General features: G+C 37.4%; 1 protein-coding gene across 4 annotated transcripts in view; it reads left to right on the top strand.

The window, feature by feature from the left end:
- Positions 1–15,615, top strand: part of LOC105082750 (rab5 GDP/GTP exchange factor) — a 94,030-nt gene that overhangs the window by 53,505 nt on the left and 24,910 nt on the right. The window contains exon 1 of one of the 4 annotated variants that reach the window (XM_074345994.1): positions 6,578–6,597. The exons of the other annotated variants lie outside the window; for them this stretch is intronic. The gene's annotated coding sequence lies outside the window, so the exon portion shown is untranslated. Of the gene's footprint in view, positions 1–6,577; positions 6,598–15,615 lie in introns of those variants that run through there. 4 annotated transcript variants of the gene reach the window in all.

Here is a 15,615-nt window from a genome sequence, read left to right as displayed (position 1 = left end):
GATTATTCAAAGAATCCACTCTCCTTGGTCTCCGTGTGTCTTCACATCACCTGCTTTCTGTACAGCGCCCCTCTTTTCATAAATACACCACTCATGTTGGGTCGGGGCCCACTCTAATGACTTCATTTTAACTTTCTGTTCTTTTTTTAATTGAAGTATAGTCAGTTACAATGTGTCAATTTCTGGAGTACAGCGTAATGTCCCAGTCATGTATATATATACATACATTCATTTTCATATTCTTTTTCATTAAAGGTTATTACAGGATATTGAATATAGTTCCCTGTGCTACAGAAGAAATTGGTTCACTTTTATATGTAGTGGTTAACATTTGCAAATCTCAAACTCCCAAATTTATCCCTTCCCACCCCTTCCCCTGGTAACCATAAGATTGTTCACTATGTCTGCGAGTCTGTTTCAGTTTTGTAGATGAGTTCATTAGTGTCCTCTTTTTTCTTTCTTTCTTTCTTTTTTTAGATTCCACATATGAGTGATATCATATGGTATGTTTCTTTCTCTTCCTGGCTTACTTAGGATGACGATCTCCAGGTGTATCCATGTTGCTGCAAATGGCATTTTATTCTTTTTTCTAAAAGGCTGAGTAGTATTCCATTGTATACATACACCACATCTTTATCCAGTCATCTGTCGATGGACATTTAGGTTGCTTCCATGTCTTGGCTATTGTAAATAGTGCTGCTGAGAACATTGGGGTGCACGTATCTTTTTGAATTAAGGTTCCCTCTGGATATATGAGAGTGGCATTGCTGGATCATTTGGTAAGTCTATTTTCAGTTTTTTGAGGATTCTTCGTTCTGTTTTCCATAATGGCTGCACCAGCATTCCCACCAACAATGTAGAAGGCTTCCCTTTTCTCCACACCCTCTTTATCACTCATGGACTTTTGAACGATGGCTGTTCTTACTGGTGTGAGGTGATATCCCATTGTAGTTTTGATTCGCATTTCTCCGATAATTAGTGATATTGAGCTTTTTTTTTCATGTGCTTATTGGCCATTTGTATGTCTTCATTGGAGAATTGCTTGTTTAGGTCTTCTGCCCATTTTCCAATTGGCTTGTTTGTTTTTTTTCTTAAGTTGTGTGAGCTGTTTATATATTCTTGAAATTAAACCTTTGTTAGTTGCATCATTTGCAAGTATTTTCTCCTACTACATATGTCATCGTTTTGTTTTACTTATGGTTTCCTTTACTGTACAAAAGCTTATAAGTTTAATTATGTCCCATTTGTTTATTTTTACTTTAATTCCTATTGCCTGGGTAGATTGCCCTAGGAAAACATTGCTAAGATTTATGTCAGAGAACATTTTGCCTACGTTTTCTTCTAGGTAGTTTATAGTGTCTTGTCTTATATTTAAGTCTTTAAGCCATTTTAACTTAATTATACCTGAAAGATCTATTTCTACCTGTAGTCACATTCTGAGGAAATGGGGGGTTAAGGCTTCAACATATAAATTTTTATGGGGACACAATTCACCCTATAACACTTGCACACAAATTTTCATAGGAGCATTATTCACAATAGCCAAAAGATAGATACAACTAAAATGACCATCAACAGAGGACTAGATAAATAAAATGTGGTTTATTTATCCATACAATGAAATATTATTCAATCTTAAATAGGAATGAAATTCTGATATGTGATACAACATGGATAAACTTTGAAAACATTATGTTAAGTGAATTAAATGAGAGGCAAAAGGGCAAATGTATGATTCCATCTGTATGAGTTAACTGGAATAGACAAATTCATAGACAAAAAGTAGAACAGAGGCTTCCAGGGGCTGGGATGGGGGGAAGGGTTAATGCAGAGCTATTGTTTAACGGTACAGAGTTTCTGCTGGGGATGAAGAAAAAGTTCTGGAAATGGGTAGTGGTGATGGCTGTATAACAATACGATTATAATTAATTGTAATAATATATAAAACAATTATAATGTAACTAATTAAAATAAAATAATGCTACTGAACTTACAAATGGCTCAAGTGGTAAATTTTGTTATGTATATTTTAACCACAGTTTAAAAAATTTAAATAAAAATTTAAAAGAAGTAAAAGGTAGTGTCCTAATAAACAGAGAGAAATGATTCCAAGAAATAAATAGGAACATGAGATCAGAAAAGAAAAAAAATGTTACTGGAATAAACTGCTTTTCCAAACATCAACATGTAATAACTGATTGTTGTACCTGTGGATATATATGCTAGGTACAAAATAAAAAACACTAATTTGCTACAAAAGAAGAGGATCTGTGGAAGGCAAATAAGCCCGTGAAAAGACATTCAATGTCATTAGTCATTTAAAGAAGTAAATTAAAACCATGACAGGCTTCCACTACACGTCAACTAGAATGGCTAAAAAAAACCCCAAACCCGACAATATCAAGTGCTGTTGGTGATTCAGAGAAACTGGATCTCTCAAACATTGCTGGTAGAAATGTAGAATTCAACAGCCACTCTGCAAAATAGTTTGGTAGTTTCTTATAAAACATATACATCCCACTCAATCCAGCAGTAGCACTCCTGGGCATTTATCCAGAGAAATAAAAATGTCTGTTCCTGCAAAAACCTATGCATGAAATGTTAATAGCTTTATTTTGAATATCCCCAAACTAGCAATATACCATATTTCCCTTCATGGGTTAAACTAACTGTGGTACATCCATACAATGGAAATAAAAAGGAAGAACTCTTAATAACATGGAACAACTTGGATGGATCTCAAGGACATCATGTTGAGTGAAAAGATAAACAAAATTGACAAATCTTTACCTAGACTATCTAAGCGAAAAGAAGACTCATAAATAAAATCAGAAGTGAAAGAAACATTACAATTTACCACAGAAATACATAAGGATTATAAGAGACTAATGTAAACAATTATATGTCAACAAATAGGATATCTAAAAGAAATACACAACCTACCAGGAATGAATCATGAAGAAACAGAAAATCCCAACAGACTGATGTGAGTAGGAGGTTGAATCAGTAATCCAAAACCTCCCAGTAAACAAAAGTCCAGGACCAAATGGTTTCATAGTGAATTCTATCATACATTTAAACAAGAATTAGTGCCAATCTTTCTCCAACTCTTCCAGAAAACTGAAGGGGAGGGGATATGCCCAAACTCATTATATAAGGCCAGCGTTGCCCTGATACCAAAAGCTAGACAAGGACGCTACAAGAAAAGAAAATTATAGGCCAAGATCCCCAATGAATATAAATGCAAAAATTTTCATCAAAATACTAGGAAACTAAATTCAGCCTCACATTAGAAGAATCATACAGCGTGATCAAATGGGATTGGTCCCTGGGTCGCAAGGATGGTTCAACATGTGAAATCAATGTCTATACCACATTAACAAAATGATAAAAATTATATGATCATCTCAACAGATGCAAAAAATTATTTGACAAAATTCAGCATCTACTTGTAATACTCATAATGAAAATAACCCTCAACAAAGTCGGCATGGAGGGAACATACTTCAGCATAATAAAGGCCATATATCACAGACTCACAGCTAACTTGTTACTCAGTGGACTCAATGGTGAAAAACTGAAAGCTTTTCCTCTAAAATCAGGTATAGGTTAAGGGGATTAGGGGGCACTCTCACCACTCCTATTCAACATAGTCCTGGATGTCCTAGTCAGAGCAGTCAAGAAAAAGAAATAAAAGGCATCCAAGTGAGAAAGGAAGTAGTAAAACTGTCTCTGTTTGCAGATGACATGATCTTATACGTAAACACACAGACACACAACTGTTAGAACTAATCAATGAAATCAGAAATGCTTCAGGATACAAAAATCAATATACAAAAATCAGTTGATTTGTTATACACAAATAATGAACTATCAGAGAAATTAAGAAAACAATCCCATCCTTAATTCAAAAACACACCTGCATCCCAATGTTCATAGCAGCACTATTTACAATAGCCAAGACATGGAAACAACCTAAATGTCCATTGACAGATGACTAGATAAAGAAGTTGTGGTATATTTATACAATGGAATACTACTCAGCCATAAAAAGAGTGACATAATGCCATTTGCAGCAACATGGATGGCCCTGGACAATGTCATTCTAAGTCAAGTAAGCTAGAAAGAGAAAGAAAAATACCACATAATATCACTCATATGTGGAATCTAAAAAAAAGAAAGACAAATGAACTTATATATAAAACAGAAATAGACTCACAGACATAGAAAACAAACTTGTGGTTACCAGAGGGGAAGGGAGTGGGAAGGGATAAATTGGGAGTTCGAGATTAGCAGATACTGACTGCAAATATATATAAAATAGATAAACAAGTTTATACTGTATAGCACAGAACTATATTCGATATCTTGTAATAGCTTACAGTGAAAAAGAATATGAAAACGAGTATAAGTATATTCATGTGTGACTGAAACATTGTGCTGTACACCAGAAATTGACACAACATTGTAAACTGACTATATACTTTAATAAAAAAAAAAGGAAAGCAATCCTATTTACAATAGCATCAAAACCAGTAAAATATGTAGGAATAAATTTAACCAAGGAGGTGAAAGATCTATACACTAAAAATTTATAATCACTGGTGAAAGAAATGGAAGAAAATACAAATAAATGGGAAGATAATCCATGCTCATCATTTGGAAGAATTAATATTGCTAAAAAGCAATCTATAGATTTGAAGCAATTCCTATCAAAATTCCAATGGCATTTATATATATATTTATATTTATATTTATATATATGTATGTATATGTATACACACACACACACACACCAATATTATTTGGCCATAAAAAGGAAGGAAATTCTGCCATTTGCAACAACACAGAAGGACCTTGAAGGCATTAGCCTAAGTGAAATAAGTCAGACAGAGAAAGACAAGTACTGTATGATCTCACTTATATTTGAAATCTGAAAAAGCTGAACTCATAGAAACAGTGTAAGTGGTTGCCAGGGGCTGAGGGGTAGGGGAAATGGGAGATGCTGGCCAAAGGGTGCAAACTTCCACTTATAAGATGAGTAAGTTCTGAGGATTAAATGTATAGCTTGATGACTAGAGCTAACAATACTGGACTATATACTTGAAAGTCACTGAGAGAGTAGATCTTAAATATTCTCACCAAAAACAAAAAGTAGTCATTATGTGAAGGGATGGCTATGTTACCTAACCATATTGTGGTAAATCATTTCACAATATATATAGTTCCAAATCATCATGTGGCACACCTTAAACTTACACAACGTTATATGTCAATTAGATCATCATGAAGAAAATTACCAATACAAATATGAAAAAAAATTCAAGTACTTTTTCAAATAAGAAAATTTTTAAAATCAAGCATTTAAAAATACACAAAGGACATGAAAATTTCACCATTTAGACTCAAAAATGGACAACAGATGAAAAATACTCAACCTCATTAGTAATCAGAGAAATATAAAATAATTCAGTAACAATAGGTTTTTTTTTCTTGTCAAATTGGCAAAGGTGAATTTTATGGCAAATATAGCATTTGATGATGACAAGTGTACGGGGAAATGTACCTCACTGAGAAAAGCATAAATTATAATATTCCCAGAGAGCAAGTCAGTGCTGCGTGCGTGTCAAAAGCCTTAAAATCTTTTTACTTTTTGGAACAGTAATACTATTTCTAGAAAACTATGCTAAGAAAATAATCAAAAACACAGTAAAAAATTTATATAAAAATATTGAGAAAGAATGCGACAATGAATATATGTATGTTCATGTATAACTGAAAAATTGTGCTCTACACTGGAAATTGACACAATATTGTAAACTGACTATAACTCAATAAAAAAAATATTGAGGACAGCAGTTTAAAAATTGTTCAAATTGTTTAGAGGAGGAGTGTTTAAAGACTAATTATGCAGAAAGCTATCCTAGCATAAATATGCTTACATAATTCCAAATTTGATTCAAAATCCCAAGCAATGCTAGAGGGGAAAAAAAAAGAAAGAAATACAGCAAGATCTCATCAGTAGTTGGTCTGGGGATTACAGATGGTTTTAATTTTCCTTTTTAATATCTTCTAAACTTTCCTATCTTTATACAATGCCATGGTTGTTTTATCATTAGAAAATAGGACAAAATTATTCTCAGAGTATAAAAACAAAAGCTCCAAACCACTGCGCAATACAGAACCGTAATAGTACATATTAGCTCTTAAAAGGAGAAGTTTGTTCACAACATTGTAAAATGACTGTAACTCAATAAAAAAATGTTTTAAAAAATCTAAAAAAAAAAAATTTGTTTTAAAAGTGACACAGCTGTCTCTAAACAGGGTTTCCCAGGCAACCTCTCCGTGGTTGCCAATACAGAACGCCACCTCTAGGGGTGGAAATCACCCTCTTGGAAGGTTCTGAGTCCTGCCCCTCTTTAAAAAATTAATGAGTTGTGTGCAGGGGTGGGTGTCTGGTTTAAATTTCCTCTACAGAAGTACGCACCTGCTGAACGGTTTCACTGCCAGAAGAAAACTGCTTGCTCCCTTAATAAAAAGTCAATGAAGCTGAAAGAAATCTAGTTTCTTGGATTTGGAGTGGCAGCCCGAGGACTGGTAAGCATTCTTAAATACGGAGGAATCTCCTCAAAGCACTAAGAGAGTCTGTCGTCAGAATTAAGCTGAAATTCTGGTGCCACCTGCTATGGGTGGTGGACAGGCGGAGTGCAGGAGGAGTCTGGTCATTTTCCTCTAATTTGGAAAGTCAGAGGGGTGGATGGACATGATCACTATTTCAAATGGAAACTTTCTCTTATTACTTTGTAAGTAACAGTGACTCATTCTGAAATGAGCTCCTTTTTTGTGTGTTTAGATGAACCAGACAGTAGGGGGCTGGACTAGATGGTCTGCAGAAGGTTCTTCCTTTAAACTATGTTAATTTTATGCCTTAAATATATGTCGAGCCCAGACTCCATGTAAAGAACAGTGCTAGAGGGACTGAAAAAGGCACGTGTCCCGGACTTCGCCTTCAGCCTATTTACAATCCAGTAGAAATGGGCAGCTGTAAAAATATGAAAAGTCAAATAGCTCAAGATTTAGTTGAGTTTAAGATACAATGGAAGTGATGAGGCACCAGGTGCGTGCTTAATTGCCCAGGGGAATAATCATAGTATCTCATATGTATTCAGCCCTTATGCACAAAGTACCATGTTAAGCACTTAAAACGTGCTGCCTCTTTAATGTATCTAATAAATCTAGTCTACCAAGGAATAATAATAGGTAGCCTAAATTAGTGCTTTATTCATGCTAGACACCGTGCTAAGTGCTTTAAATAGAACAGTACATTTAACCTCCTCAGGTACCCTGCAGGTAAAGAGGATGCGGGGGCACAGAGATGTGAGTGTCTTGCTCGAGATCACAGAGCTGAAGTGGGAAGCCAGGATTCAAACCCAGCCCTGCTATCTCCAGGGTCCCCACTCTTTTTATTTTATTTTAAAATTTATATTGTGGTAACAACACTTAATATGAGCTCTATCCCCTAAACAACTTTCTTTTTTTTTTTTTTTTTGGTAGTAGTTGGGTAAATAGGTTTATTTATTTAAAATTTAACATTGATGCAATAAACAGACCAAATCCAAATTTTCTAAATAATGTCTTTAATAGGTCTGTTTTTTTAAAATCCAGGTTCCTGTGCAGGATTAATCATTGCATTTAGTGGACATGTCTCTTAAGTCTCCTTTAATCTAGAACAATTGCCCAGCCTTAGTTGTTCATTTTTCCAGCTTGATTGAGGTATCATTAATTTTTAAATTTTTTGAGGTTTTTCAACTTTTCTTTTTTATTAATTTCTTTTTTTTAATTGAAATATAGTCAGTTTACAATGTGTCCATTTCTGGTGTACAGCATGATGCTTCAGTCATACATATACGTACATATATTCGTTTTCATATTCTTTTTCATTATAGGTTACTACAAGTGGTTTAGTTTAAAATGAGTGCAACCTGCAGGTTGCACTTGAGGGAAAGAATGGTTAGCACTCAGTGGTGGGACCAAAGTCATGGCACTCTGAGAGGCTGCATTTTCCAGTAAAAATTCCTTCCACTGAGCTGCGTCTCCTGTACGTGCAGAGCCAGGGCTGCTGCTATGAGAATTCCTGCCCATTGTGTGGATGTGCGGCCATGCGGCTGTGCAGCCATTCCCACTAGGCGTGGCCATGTGGTCTTGTGTCTGCTCAACTGCAAGTCCCATTTGACAGCACCACGTTACCATTCCAGGCAGCTCGCCAGCCCCTGTCGCTTCTCCTGGAATAGGATGCCTTTGAGGCAACCCTATGTGTACTTGGAGGCGTTTTTCATTACTATGTCTTTCCTCATTCAAAGTGGTTTCCACCTGGCCAGCCACACCTGGCCCAGCTCCTGACTGTCCCAGGGCTCTTTTGTTTGGGGCCAGCGCTGTTTCCTCCCCCAGACACATGGTTGCCACTGAGCACCAACTGCTTTCTTGTTTAGGAAATGAACAAGAAACTCCAAACTGTTGAGTCCTCCAGGGTAAGATCCACTGAGTAGTCCCTTCTAAATAGATTTTGGTTTCTTCTTCCAGTTTTATTGAGTTATGACAGACACACAGCACTGTGTAAGTTTACGGTCTACAGCATAATGATCTGACTTACACACATCAGGAAATGATGACCACAATAATTCTAGTGAACATTCATCTCCTTGTACAGATACAACAATAAAGAAATAGAGGTATTTTTTTCTTATGATGAGAACCCTTAGGATTCACTCTCAACTTTCATAGATAAAATACAGCAGTGTTAATTATATTTATGTTGTACATTACATCCGTAGGATTTATTTATCTTATACCTGGAAGTTTGTACTTTTTGACCATCTTCATCTAATTCTCCCTTCCCCTACCCCCTGCCTCTGCTAACCACAAATTCATCTCTTTTTTATTCTATGAGTTTGTTTGTTTTTGAAGTATAGTTGACCTACAACATAATGTTATTTCCTGGTACACAACATAGTGATTCAATATTTCTATATTTTTCAAAATGATCACCATGATAAATCTAGTTGCAATATGTCTCCGTACAAAGATATTACATAGTCATTGACTATATTCCCAAATACACTTTGGTTTGGGAATGCCACCATGCTTCTCATAACCATTCCTATGGCATCTCTGGCTTTTCAGTCTCAGGAAGATAGGCTCACCAAATTACGCCTAATTCTTTTCCTTTTGTCAGCGATTCAAATGTCCCAGTTGCCTGTCCACTTCCTCAAGGTTTTTCCACCCACAATGAGACAAAATAGGTATTTTTACACATAATCTTATGACAGATGAGACCTCCAGCAGATAACCTTCTACCTTTGTATTTTGGTGACTGTCTTAAGCCTACATCATCACAATTAATACCCACACAATTTTTTAAAATAAACTTTTTTAGAACAGTTTTGGGCTTACAGAGTGACCATGGAGTGTTCCTTCAGATCATTATCCATTGGTATACTCTGGTATATATGTAACCAGGTAAACATTCCCCCAGGTCGCGTCCCCACAGAGATCCTCTATACTAACATATAGAGAGGAAGTGGGAACCCAAAGGCACAGCCACATTTGTCCTGTTTCAGATGGCCACCCAGTCAGACCTCCTACCTGGTCATCCACTGTGAGGACACAGACCATGCCCAGAAGTTCACTAGTTTTCATGTTCTCAGCTCACTTTTTAAGATTTGGTGGAATATACATAAAATTGACCATTTCCAAGTGTAGAGTTCAGTGGCATTCAGTAGATTCACAAAGTTGTGCAACCGTCACCACCACCCATATCTAGAACTTGCTCATCATCCCAAACAGAAACTCTGTCCCCATTAAACAGTAACTCCTCATCCCCCATGCCCCCACAGCCCCCAGGAGCCTCTATTCTACTTTCTGTCATAATGAATTTGCCTATTCCAGTGGCTTCATGGACGTGACATAATATGTGTTCTTTTGTGTCTGGCTTATTTCATTGATCATAAGGTTTTCAAGGTTCATCCGTGTCATAGCAGGTATCAGAAGTTCATTCCTTTTTAAGATTATATCCCATTGTATGTATGTACCGTTTCGTTTAGTCATCTGTTGGTGGACATTTAGGTTGTGTCACCTTCTGGCTCTTGCAAATACTGGTATGATGAACACTGGCAGAAAAGTATCTGTTTTCGTTCCTGCTTTCAAGTCTTTCGGGTGTGTACCTAGGAGTAGAATTACTGGGTTACGTGGTAATTCTGTGTTTAACTTTCTGAGGCCAAACTGTTTTCCACAGCGGTCAGATCACTTGTTGACTCTTTAAAAGAGGAGGAGGAGGACGTTTTGGCAAACAGGTACTTTGCCCCACAGACCTTCTGAGTCAGAGCTGAGAGGTCTATTTATTCTCTTGCTCTAAGCGTCCCACAGGCATGGAGAGTAAGGTAGAGATTCCCTTTTACAATTTCTTTCCCTCCCCGTCAGCAGCGATCTCATCGTCTTCTGTCTGTCATTAATTTGAATCCATTTGTTCCCTCTGAAATTCTGATTGAGTAAGTGCAGAGAAGTAGAACGCTTCTGTCCGCTAGGCAACACAGCATTTCCAACAGTCAGCTCCAGCATAGCGGGGTGTGGGGAACGGATGATCAGGGCCTCCGATCCCTTAGGAATTCCTGCACTTAGGGCCAAATTCATGGACACGGTGTCTCGTGGTGGAGTAGTGCCAGCCTCTGGGGCCCTTAACTGTAGTTCTGGTTCAGAGACTACCAGATCCAGTTGTGACAAAGAAAACTGGGGTACAGCAGGGAAGACTCCTGTGTAAGTTGCTCTCTCATTCCTCCCCACCCCACATACACCCAGCCCCACCACAAGAGCAGAGCAGGTAAGGGAGATACCACCAAAGCGTACATTTTAAAAAACCCCATATTCCAATTTTTAACCAGACTTTGATCCCGCTCAGTAGCCTCCCCACAGTCCCCTGGATTAATTCCATTGCCCCTAAGGGGCTCATTTGTAGGCCAAGTCAGGACTGGAACTGCTCTGTCTCCAACAGAACTAGAAGAGTTATTTCTCCACCCCTGGCCGTGTCACCCATACAGGGTAGAAGGCCTTAGGAACCCAACCCACTGGGAATTGGGTCAAGAGACCCCAGCCTTGAGGGGTGGGTATAGCTCAGGTGGCAGAGCACATGCTTGCCATGCAGGAGGTTCTGGGTTCAATCCCCAGTAGCTCCTCTGAAAATAAATAAAGTTAATTATCCTCCCCCTCCAAAAAAAAAAAAAAAAAAAAAAGAGACCCTGGCCTTTTTCTTTAAAATAAGAAATGTCGGTTATTTTAAAATTGGAAATAATCTCAATCTTAAGGAAAATTTGCAAGTAGGGGACAAGGAACTGCTGCCTTTATATTGAAAGTGGGCATTTCGGAATTTGATGCTATGTAGGCTCATTGGAACGTTTTCGTTCTGACATTTCTCCGAGTCTTGGGATTTTACTTCCTGGGAGCTTTGAGGAGACGTAGCTGTGGGAACCCAAGATTCCCGTAAAATTTCTATCAAGGTTTTAATGGCGCTCTGTCAATTTCCTCCTTTTTTAATTTCTGTTTAAAAATTAACTGTCTAAAGATGTCCACATGATTAGAGCCTATAAAGTTACTCACTTTCTTTTGATTTTCTTTCTTTTGTAAAGTCCGAATCTTTTCTTTTAAAACAGCCTTCTTGAGATATAATTCGTATACCATAGAATTCACCCAATTAAAGTGTACAATTCAATGGTTTTTAGTGTATTTACAGAGTTGCATAACCATTACCACAATCAATTTTTGCACATTATCATTCCCCCTCCTTTGGTTATCAGCCTCCAGTTGCCTCTCACCTCAGGCGACTGATAATCTGGTTTCTGTCTCCATAGATTTGCTTGTTCTGGACATTTCGTGTCAATGGAATCATATAATATGTGGTCTTTTGTTACTGACTTCTTTCATATAATATGTTTCCAACGTTCACCCATGTTATGGCGTGTATCAGTAGTTCCCTCCCCTTTATGGTTAAATAATGTTCCATCTCACGGATATAGCATCTTTTGTTTATCCATTCATCAGTTGATGAACTTTGGGCTGTTTCCACTTTGGGGCCATTACGATGCTGTTATGAACATTTGTGTACACATTTTTGTGTTGACCTAATTCTCTTGAGTCTCTCAGAGTGGAATTGCAGGCTCAAATATTAACCCTATGTTTAACTTCTTCAGGAACTGCCAGTCTGTTTTCCAAAGTGGCTACACCATCTAACTTTTTTTTTTTCCTTCCAGTTTTGAAATTCCCTATGTGGTCCTTGGGATAAAGGATTTGTGACTGCCTCTTTTACATTCTCTTTTGGTCTCAGTAGCCAAGTCACGTATAGTGCCAATGCCGGTGGGATTTTTCTCGTTATAGTTTCGGTCATAGCCTGGGTGAGGAGCATCCCATGTGGGAGTCTGGTTCTGTAAGTGTGTGGATAGTCCAACCCTGCCTGCACCTGCAGGATTTCTGCAGCTTCAGTATGTGCTATTGACAAAGGGAGGGGCAGTAAAATTGCCCTTCTCTGGATATGTATGATGGGCCCTCCTGTTGATCCATTCTGTTAGTCTAGGGGCTTCTCCATGAAGCATCCTCACAGAAGTATTAGCCAACAGGATGTGGGGTAGCCCAAATATTCTCTCTCTGGTTAGTAGTGTTGAAAGCAGAGATACTGCCCCTTGTTCTAAAATTCTCAGGAGTCATTTTAACAAAGGTGTATCAGGATAACGTCTGTAATGATCTACAAAGTGACTCTATTCCTTCACTGAATAGTCCCTTATTTCCAGGGTGTCTTGCCCTCGCTCCACTGTCATCTCTCCCCACTTGAATTATCTTCTTAGTTGTCATGGGTCTCACAGGCTTAGCTGATCCATCAAAAATTATAGCTCAGCCAGAGGAGGCACAGCTCAACCCAGGGAGATTCTGAACTTGCTTTTGTTTTGCTATTGCTCAAAGCAGCAACCACAGAACTGAAGTTTTAGCTGACCTGACATTGGTTTGCAGTTTCCTTCTGATCCATTTTTCTTACTCCTGAAGTTCAGATTCTTTTGCTTCCAGATTTCCCTGGAAAGTTTTATTATTAAGGAGTATTTCATTTCAAAGTCTGTGCAACATGAAACCAAGGGTAACTTGTTCATTTTCATCCACTTTATCAGAATCAGCCCTTTTCTTTTAAAATAATGCCTTTGCCATATTTTGAGTGAAGAATGAGTTAGGGGTTTTTCAGTAAATCCTACTTCTGAAACCTACTGTATGAATGGTGGCAATGAAGAAGGGTTTAACAGGGTTAGGTTGCTCAGGAAGACTCACAGGACCCTAAATGACAATGTCCAATTTATTACAGAAAAAGATACTACATAGCAGCAGCATTAAAATAGGACATGCGTCACAGCCAAAGGCTGTCTCATAGCAAGAGGTCTGGAGAGACCAGGAGCAAGGGCTTGTTGTCCATCTTCTATAAGAGACAAGACAGAACTGACTTTCTCTCTTGGATCAGGAACCATCAACATGTGTAACTTGGCACCTTGGAACAGGGAGGCAAAATGGAGTCCCCCCCCCTTTTTTAAAAATATCTTGCTGGTCACATAGGCATAGTCCAGCTCGATTCTTCAAATGCAGAGCCCTTTGTGGGGTCTTGCTGAGACCAGGTGTAAGTCATCAGTCTGATTATTATCAATAAATAATGCTGAGAAGCTGACATAAACTACCCTGAAGGTCTTTGAAGCCATGGGTTACAAAGCAATACTGTTAATCAGTGTGTTGATCAGGGCTCAGTACCCTGTAACTTCCACAAAACAGCCAAGGTTAGTTCTGGTCCTACCAGTTAACTCTCACAGCACAGAACTTATCTTTGGATAGTGCTTTACAGTTTATGGAGTATCTGGAGGATTTTTACCAACTTGAATAAGCTAGTACTGGCACCTCCACCTTAGGAATGAAGAGCGTGAGGTTCAGAGTGTTTGTGACTTGCTCAAGGTGATACAGACAGTGAGTAGCAGAGCTAGGACTAGATCCCAAAGCCCACCTCCAACCAGAGCCTCCCCTTCTCCTTTCTGCTGTCCCACCCAGCAAACTATCTGCTTATCCTCAGTGAGTCCCTCATCATTATTACCAGTGACATCTTTTCCTGTCTGTTGGAATTCATATTTCTTTTATGAAATGTCTACTGTTCTTTCACTTATTCAACAAGCATTTATTGATTCTAATATTTCATCCAGTGTAAGATGTTCATTGATTCAATAACAGCTTTTCAGAAAAAAATTACATTGTGTATAAAAATAGTAAATTTTTTTTCTATTTGGACTTTGATGCACAGAATCGACAAAAGAGTTTATAAAATTAATTAAATTTTTTTTACTGCTTTTTAAAATTCTTTTTTAATGGAGGTGCTGAGGATTGAACCCAGGACCTCGTACACACTAAGCACTGCACTCTACATTTACATCCCCATAAAAGTTATTTTTAATTTATGACAGCATCCATTTATCCTGACACAATGACCCACTCATTGCTCTTCACCTTCACAATCCAAGTTTAAGTTTAATCCATAATCACCAAACTATTTAAATTAGCCTTGCCACTGGTAGTTGTTCACTACTTGCACTGGCATGTTTGTCAAAACCTCCACTTATAATTTGGATTGCTCTGACAACTTTAAGTTTGAGGGTATAATCTTGAGGATAGAAATTTTATCTTTGGTTTAATTACTTTCTGCTGGAAGTTAAGCAGCTTCTTTTGAAAGCCAGCTGAAAGCTATTAATCCCTTTGTCAAAAGATATGTTTTGGGTCTACTTCTTCTGACTCTTGAATGGCTTCACATCAACATCTAGGTCTGATCTATTTTAAGATAGTTGGCAACTTCTGCTGCCTTTGTCATGCATCTTCAGGACACTCGCCAACTTTCTAGTTCAATGGTGCATCATAGTGTAGTTTTAATTTTTATTAACTATTTAGTTGATACAAAATAAAAAATTTAAGTTATGCATAAAATATAAATAATAACAATTCAATAAACGGCTGTGTACCTATGACCCTTTTTAGGATAAAGAACTTTTCCATTACCTTTGAAATACCTTGTGTGTTTCCTTCCCAGTCCATCCTTTTAAAACTTAACATGAAGTTTGTGCATCTTTTCTCATGCTTTTTGTCAAGAGTTCTACCAATTATGTATACATGTCTAAACAGTATGTCACTTAGATTAGCTTCTTTTGGAATTTTATATATTAGAATTATGCTGCAGTGTGTTATTTTGTGATTTGATTCCTGAGGTTGAGCCCCATTGTTATGTCAGCTGTTTTCAATTCTTTTCACTGCTCTTTTGTATTTGATTATATATGAATACACCTAAATCTATTTTTGCATTCGACTGTATGGGCACTTGTTTCTTCTCTCAGTTCTTAGCGATTACAAACAATGGTGCTATATACATTACTAGGTCTACTTGTGCCGACGTGCAAGTGCTTCTCCAGGGTAACATATTCTCCAGAAATGATGTATATCTTCAAGTTTACTGGACAATGCCAAATTTATTTTACAAAATTATTTAAAATAATTAAAACTTATTTTGTAACT

The sequence above is a fragment of the Camelus bactrianus genome, chromosome 18 (genome assembly GCF_048773025.1).
Source record: "Camelus bactrianus isolate YW-2024 breed Bactrian camel chromosome 18, ASM4877302v1, whole genome shotgun sequence".
Taxonomy (NCBI): Eukaryota; Metazoa; Chordata; class Mammalia; order Artiodactyla; family Camelidae; genus Camelus; species Camelus bactrianus.
The sequence above is the reverse complement of the archived record's forward strand: the minus strand, read 5'-3'. Positions and strand labels throughout refer to the sequence as shown.